This window comes from Protobothrops mucrosquamatus, unplaced genomic scaffold, assembly GCF_001527695.2.
Source record: "Protobothrops mucrosquamatus isolate PMUCROS unplaced genomic scaffold, P.Mucros_1.0 scaffold1451, whole genome shotgun sequence".
NCBI classification, from domain to species: Eukaryota; Metazoa; Chordata; class Lepidosauria; order Squamata; family Viperidae; genus Protobothrops; species Protobothrops mucrosquamatus.
In genome coordinates, this window is record NW_015387630.1 from 70,589 (window position 1) to 78,210 (window position 7,622).

The window sequence follows — 7,622 nt, forward strand, 5'->3', positions numbered from 1 at the left end:
AAAGATTTTGGATATTTGAAGAACTAACTAAATGAATAATTTTTATTAATACGGAGGAGATGGATTGTTTAAGTTTAGACTTTGGAGTTAGAGATATTAATATTTGTTTACTTGTATTTGAATATCAGCCTAGGTTGGTTTGGGAAGTCCGGGGGGTGGGGGGATGGGATATAACATTGTGTAATATCTGTGATGTATTCCTTTTTTTTTTTTATGATAAAAAAAAAAATTTTATATTGAAAAAAAAAAAAAAAGAAAAAGAAAAAAAAAGAAAAGAGCGGCCATTAACATGGCCGCTCATCAAGTCGCACCAGCCAAAAGCCCAAAGCACTACCAAGCATGATGAAAGCAACTGGAGGAGTTGGGTGAGACTTTACTTTACCTTTTCTGTTTCCCAACTATTTTCCTGTAAAAGCCTTTGGAAATACCCTTTTTCCCCAGCTTAATTCTGCGGCTTCTGCCTATTCCAGGAATATAAAGCTAAGGGGGGGAAAGGACAACAAGACTAAATGACCAAATACCTGGATTTGTAATTTCTGCATACCTGGGCTCCCCAAAAGTTCTTCATTTTTACAAAAACTTATTGTTTTATTTCTTTGCTAAGCTGGAAAAAAAAGGAATATTTTCCTTCTCTGAACTGGATAAAAGCTCCACTTTGTATGTTACTGGGGACATCTTGTGGCGAAATTTGCTACAGCAAGTGAAAAAAATTGTTTCTGACTGGGAGATTTCTGAGTCTAAAATTTGTCCTTGACATTAACAAAAAGTTAAGAACTTGAAACAGCTGGGTGGTGAAAATAACTCTCTATAGTGGAGGTGGACAGTTATTGACTTTTATTAAAAATAGCCTCCACTAAAGGATTATTCGTAAACACTACAGAAATGGAGGAACACCACCCACAGCTTAATTTCAAACTTATACTTGAAAAAATCTTAGAGGCTACTGAGCTAATGAATTCTAGACTGAAAGATATACGCGCCACCTTAAAGCTACAAAACACAGCTTTGACTTCAATAGATGAACCTACAACCCAAAAAGCAACAGAAGAAGGAATTAATATCAAAGTGTATTTTAAAGAATGTCAGATACAATTTATTCAGAACTCCGATACCCAAACTTTGAGCTCATTTAAAGACTCTACAACTACAACAGCAACAGAAACTGAAGAAAGAAATACTAAGACGGAACTTGCTGAGGACTTACATACATAATATACTGAGAATCTAGATAATCCATATGATCCAAAAACAACTACAACACTGAATATGACTTTTCATTTAAACCAGCTGAAACCAGAAACAGAAGAAGACCAGCCTGAACGCATGACAAATATATTAAGTCAAATATGGAGATTCAAACCATTTGGCCAACAATTTAACGACTGTGAAGGGACTAGCTTCCTTGATAGGCTGATGACTGGATGGTCTCCCTTGATTCAAGTGATATATGCAGGAATGAGGGGAGATCCACCCGAGGATTCAAAAGCTTTGTTATGGAAGCCTGTTTGGCACAAAAGGCTAGAGTTAAACTTTAAAAAATGGTTTTCTTTATGTGACCTTTAATGGAAAAGCCTTAAATCTCACTTAATGGGATAAGGAGATTTTAAAAGATATTAATGGATTTAACATTCAGGATTTATAAGGGAAATTCATTAGTTACTAGAATAACAGTTTTGAATTATAATATAGAAGATGGATTCAGAGGATAAAGGTTATTTTATTAGTAAGCGATGGTATTAAAATGAGAAGTACAGTATGATTGTGAAACAAACTAAGAATTTAGTTGAATAAATAATAAGTGTATTTTAGATATGATAACTATTCTGTAATGAAGAAGGGAACCTAAATACTATGGACACTAAGCTAACTGGAATACGGTAATTGAAATCAGATAAAAGTTAAAAACAGGATCTTAAATGTCTTAAAGGATTAGAGTTATAACTAGCAATGTATTAATTTGAATTTGATATAATAACTAAGGGAAACAGAGAGGAAATGTTTGATGATGTAAACTGACATATGTATGGAAAAGCTTGTTATTGGACTATATATTACCCAACCACCATGTTGCTTCCTTAATACCTGAAGCTTTGTAAAAATGGAAAATTAATAAAACTTGTTATAAAAAAAGACTCGCAAACAGCTCCAGAGCTTTCTAGGTTTTGCCAACTTCTATCGTCAATTCATCCCTTCCTTTGCTGAGATTGCCCTACCCCTTACAGAACTACTCAAAACAGGCAAAAGAGGAGGGAAGCCGTGACCAAGCCAACCACTAGCATGAACTATGGGCTGTCAAAACAGCTTTCGAGAATTTAAAAAGACTATTTGCTGCTGAACCAGTCCTAAAACATCCCTGCCCAGGGGAGCCCTTTGTAATTCAAGCTGACGCCAGCGACGTGGCCATCGGAGCTGAAAGTGGGATCTTGCAACCCTGCGCCTACATGTCTAAAAAATTTACTGAAAGTGAAAGGAGATGGGCAATCTGGGAGAAGAAGGCCGTCGCAATAAGGTGGGCTCTATTAAACTGACAACACTATCTAGAAGGGAGTAAGGTGCCTTTTGAAGTATGGACAGATCTGGAAGCACTGAAAACTCCCCACAAATTGTCCCCAAAGCAAGTATGGTGGGCACAGTACTTTAACAGTTTCAACTTCACCCTAAAGTACATACTGGGAGGAAAAACTTCCTAGCTGATGCACTATTGAGATTTCTCCAGTAAAAAAGTGAACGTGAATAGGTTAACAAGGCAATTATCTCCAATCCACAAACTGCTGCTTGACTCACGCCCTGCAGGGCCCCTAACCCTGATGATCCTGGGGCAAAGAAAATAAAACAAGCTCCTCACCAATTAGTGGTTCAAAGACAATCAATCCCTAACATGCAGGGATGGTTTGGCTTACAAGGGGGGAAACTGTACTTGCCTGAAGCCCCCCACTTTAATGCTCTCAAACACAGCCATGACGTAAAACAGACTAGACACTTTGGATATTTAAAAACTCTACATCTCATCCGCTGGCAATTTTCGTGGCTGGGGCTAAAATGGGATGTGGAAAACTATGTCAGGAGTTGTATGTGCCACCATGAAAAGAATTCCAGGGAATCCCCCTGGGTTATTGCAGCCGGTGGCAGACCCTTCTCAACCATGGGAAGAAATAGCTATGGACTTTATAGTAGACCTACCTGGGAGTAGAGGAAATACTGTCATCTGGACTGTGATAGACTTGTTTTCGAAGCAGGCTCATTTCATCGCCTGCAAAGGACTCCCATCTGCCCAACGACCGACTAAATTGTTCCTGAAACATATCTACCAGCTGCATGGAGCCCTTAAATGAATAATTTCGGACAGGGGGGTTCAGTTCACAGCTAAGGTTTGGAGGAGTTTTCTTAAATTAATTGGATCATCTCAAGGTCTATCATCTGCTTTTCACCCGTCTACTAATGGGGCCGCAGAAGCCGTTAACAAGATGGTGGAGCAATATCTCAGATGTTATACTTCCTACCAACAAACCAACTGGACCGACCTCCTCCCTTTTGCAGAGATGGCTTACAATAAAATCTGTTCACAGCAGCACTAGTTTCATGCCTTTCATTGTGGCTACAGGAAAAGAGTTCAGCCCAATACCTGAATAGCCTCAAGCGCCCTCCGCTTCTCAGACACTTGATCAGTGGGTGAGGGGATGGGAAGAGGTTTGGAAAGCCATGAAAGCTGCTTTAAAAAAGACTTCCAAGACTTATAAAAAGCAGGCAGATAAAAAGAGAGCCCCTCAAAGAACATTCCAAGTTGGGGAAAAGGTTTATCTGTCAACTAAATATTTACGCCTCAAATTACCCAGCAAGAAATTAGGATCAAAATTCTTGGGGCCTTTATTCATCATAAGGATCATCAATCCAGTCACAATAGAATTAAAACTCCCTAGGCTTTTAGGGAAGATTCACCCTGTCTTCCATTGCAGCTTGTTAAAACCTTTGCAAGAATCCACTTTAAGACCTCCCCCTAAGAAGGCACCCGGACCCCTTGTAGTGGCAGGTCAAACTCACTATGAAGTAAAGCGTATTCTTGATTCTAGAATTTTTAAAGAGAAATTGCAGTACCTAGTACAATGAAAGGGATACTCGCTATCTAAAATCACTTGGGTGAGATCTAGCGATGTGAAAGCCGACAGACTCATCAAAAGGTTCTATAAGAAACACCCTAACAAACCGAGAGATAGTCCCTAACATCTGCTTTTGTTTATGCTACAGGATCTGTCTTTTTTGTAAGGGGGGCGGATGTCAATGCTGCTAACATTGGATGTTCTTGCTTTGACAACATAAAGAGATTCAGCCTTTTTCTTTCTTACGCTTTACTCTTAGAATTAGATGATACTGGGGGAGGAGGCAGATTGTGGTGGGAGTTAGTTAGACATAACAATATTGTACTAGTGTGTGAAATAAGAGATGATAAGAATTGGCGGGTAGCAGAACAGGAGGGGAAGCCTGCATTTCAAACTAATTGGACAATGTGATTTATGACTGTTAATTGAAGGAGGGAATTGTGCTTTGATACTATGTGCTCAGGGGAGGGGAATCCAGTTTTTAGCTTCAACTATGTTAGTGCTGAAGCTATACTATTCCCATAAAGATTCTTTAAGGTAAACAATGCCTTGAAGTTATTTGAAGAGTTTCATCTGTCGGAACCATGACAGCACATTTTATACCATGCCTGAAACTCCCGTTAGCCTGGCTCCTAGCAAAAATGTTCGTGCAGCACATTTACAGATTATCTTGGAACGGGGGGGTGCAGTTTACTGCAAAGTTCTGGTGGATACGTGACCCTGATAGGCTCATCCCAGGAGCTTAGCTCCACTTTTCATCCCAGAACTAGCGGATCAGCAGAGCGAGCTATCTTAATCGTGGAGCAATACCTAAAGTATTATGTAAATTATTAGCAGACTAACTGGGCTGAGCTGCTGCTGTTCATTGAGGTGGCTTACAATAACTTGGTCCATAGCAGCAAAGTACATAGCAGCACTCCTTTTAAGGTGGTTACGGGCATTGTGTTCATAGTCATACCAGAGCTTTACCCCAGGACTCCGTCCTCTGCAACACTGGTGGAATGGGTGAACTGTCTGAGAGGCACATTGGTTACGGTGCGCAAGGCACTAGGGAAAGCAAGAGAGGCCCAGAAAAAGCAAGCCGATCGGAAGATAACCCCCCAAAGGGAGTTCAGGATGGGTGATAAAGTGTACTTGTCCATAAAGTATTTAAATCTAAGACAGCCCTGTAAAAGCTGGGTCCTAAATATATAGGGCCTTTTTCTATTGTGCAGATTATAAACTCGATGACAGTGGAGCTACAGATGCCAAGAAGTCTTAGGCGGCTCCACCCAGTGTTTCATTGCAGTCTGCTAAAGTCCGTTCAAGATTCCAAGCTAAGGCCAGTTGGAGGAATCCCTCTACCTCAAATCCTTATAAAAAGGGAGGAACACTATGAGATTAAGGATGTCTTGAACCACCAGAGAAAGTTGCAGTTCCTTGTGCAGTGGAAGGGCTATCCCATAGTGAATGCTGAATGGGTGGCCACAAAAGACATTAAAGCAGCTAGATTAATAAAGAAGTTTCATGCCAGGTGCCCTAAATGACCAAAGTGAAACAATGTTTTGAAAATGGTAAATTGTTTACGATATTGTGTCTTTGTGTTCATTCCAGATGTATCTTTCTTCCAGGGGTTTGGCATGTCAAGAGTGATTTGCTTTTCACCTAGTTTCTTCTCCACTCTCAACTTGACAACAATCGGAAGGGGGGTGGTTGAATCTGCAAATTGTGAGGCCCTGCTCCCTATTTCAAGGTCACGGTGTGCAGGTGTTCGAACAATCCAGGCAGTTCCGATAACAAAATGAGCATAGTTAATTCCACACGCAATGGACTGAAGGGAAGAATTTCTTTCTTGGATTCACTAGCTGGACAGCTGACACCTACCTGCTTGGAGACAAATCACCTCCTGCTTTTTTCATCCTTCCTTTTCTTCCCAAATTTAATGAAAGAGACTACAACAGGAATATCAATGATAGTGATAAAAAGGAATTACAACTTTTAATAGAATAGAAAAAGATCCATGCAATATTAATACACAACTAGCTTAGTCCTTTAACATGTTATTAAAAATCTAGGTCATGTACAAACATACTGTTCTATACTCTTGTTTCTCCATTATAAAGCTGTCTTGAAAATCAATGGAAAAATATTTTTCTTGAATCCTCCCTGTGTTTGGACTGTTCTTTTCTTTCTGCCTGATTGAGATTATTTTCTTAACTAATCCCTGGACTCAGTGAAGCCAAAGTTTCACATGAAATGTCAAATGCCATATTTTTGGAGTGTAGTGAAGTGTCACATGTATATCTCTAAAAATGACATGTTTTTCTCACAATGTTGAGATTTAAAATAATTTGAGACAAAAAAGCCATGAAGAACATGATTAACTTATATGGTTGAACACTCCTCGACTTTATAACTACAGAGATCGTATAACTTTTATTACAGAGAAAAGCCCTTTCTTTCAGAAAGCTGTTGTTTAGATTTATTTTTCAAAAACTCAGTTTTGTTCTTTATTTTAGTCATTTAAGTTTTACTATACAAATCGTACCACTTAATGCACAATCTGACTGCAGAAATCATTTTCATTCCTTGGTCCTTATAGCTTCATAGCTTTTTATGTTTTTAGATATTTTTATTAGAATATGTATTTTTGTAAAGTTTTTCTTGGTTTTGTTCTTGAATATTCCTTTGTAAAGCAAAGTATAAACAAAGACATAAACAATTTTTTATCCTTATGAATCTCTTTCATATTTGCCCCTTTTCAGGTTTGTATTTTTTTCCCAAGAAAATAGAATAGAATAGAACAGAATAGAGCTGGAAGGGACCATGGAGGTCTTCTAATCCTGCCCCCTGCTCAAGCAGGAGAACCTATACCATCTCAGATAAGTGACTGTCTAGTCCCATCTTAAAAACCTCCAGTGATTTCTGAAGGCAAGCTGTTCCACTGGTTAATTGTCCTCACTGTTAGGAAGTTTCTCCTTGTCACTGTACCACTGTACCCCAGCTTTAAAAAATTGACACCCATCTTTTTTCAAAAATTATTTGAGGAGTCCAATAAAGCAAAAAACCTTTAAATCAGAGATTGTAGTATTTTGGATTTGATTTGAAAGAGGAACTTTAGAATATGCAAGAGTGTAAATGCAGCACTTATTTAAAACTCATTAAAATAGCTATATTTTCCCCTCTTCCATTTTTGTAAGCAAAGAAGTAGTGGATAGGGCAATTGTCAATTGCCCATGGCAAACATGGCACATTGTGTTTTGTAAATGACCTGATAGCGCTAGCACTTAGGCTTATATACTTTACAGCACTCTCTGAGCGGTTTATAATGTCAACATATTTCCCCAACAATTTGGGTCCTCATTTTACCGAGCTCAGAAGGATGGAAGGCTGCATCAATGAGCCAGATCGAACTCCTGGCTGTGGGCAAAGTTAGTTTGCAATATTGCATTCTAATCACTGTGCCACCATAGCTGGTTTCTTATGTACCGTATATACTCGAGTATAAGCCGAGTTTTTCAGCCCATTTTTGGGGCTGAAAAATGCCCC

General features: G+C 38.9%; 1 protein-coding gene across 1 annotated transcript in view; it reads left to right on the plus strand.

The window, feature by feature from the left end:
• Nucleotides 1–7,622, plus strand: part of LOC107292928 (cytoplasmic polyadenylation element-binding protein 2-like) — a 73,133-nt gene that overhangs the window by 53,093 nt on the left and 12,418 nt on the right. The gene's annotated exons all lie outside the window — the stretch shown is intronic.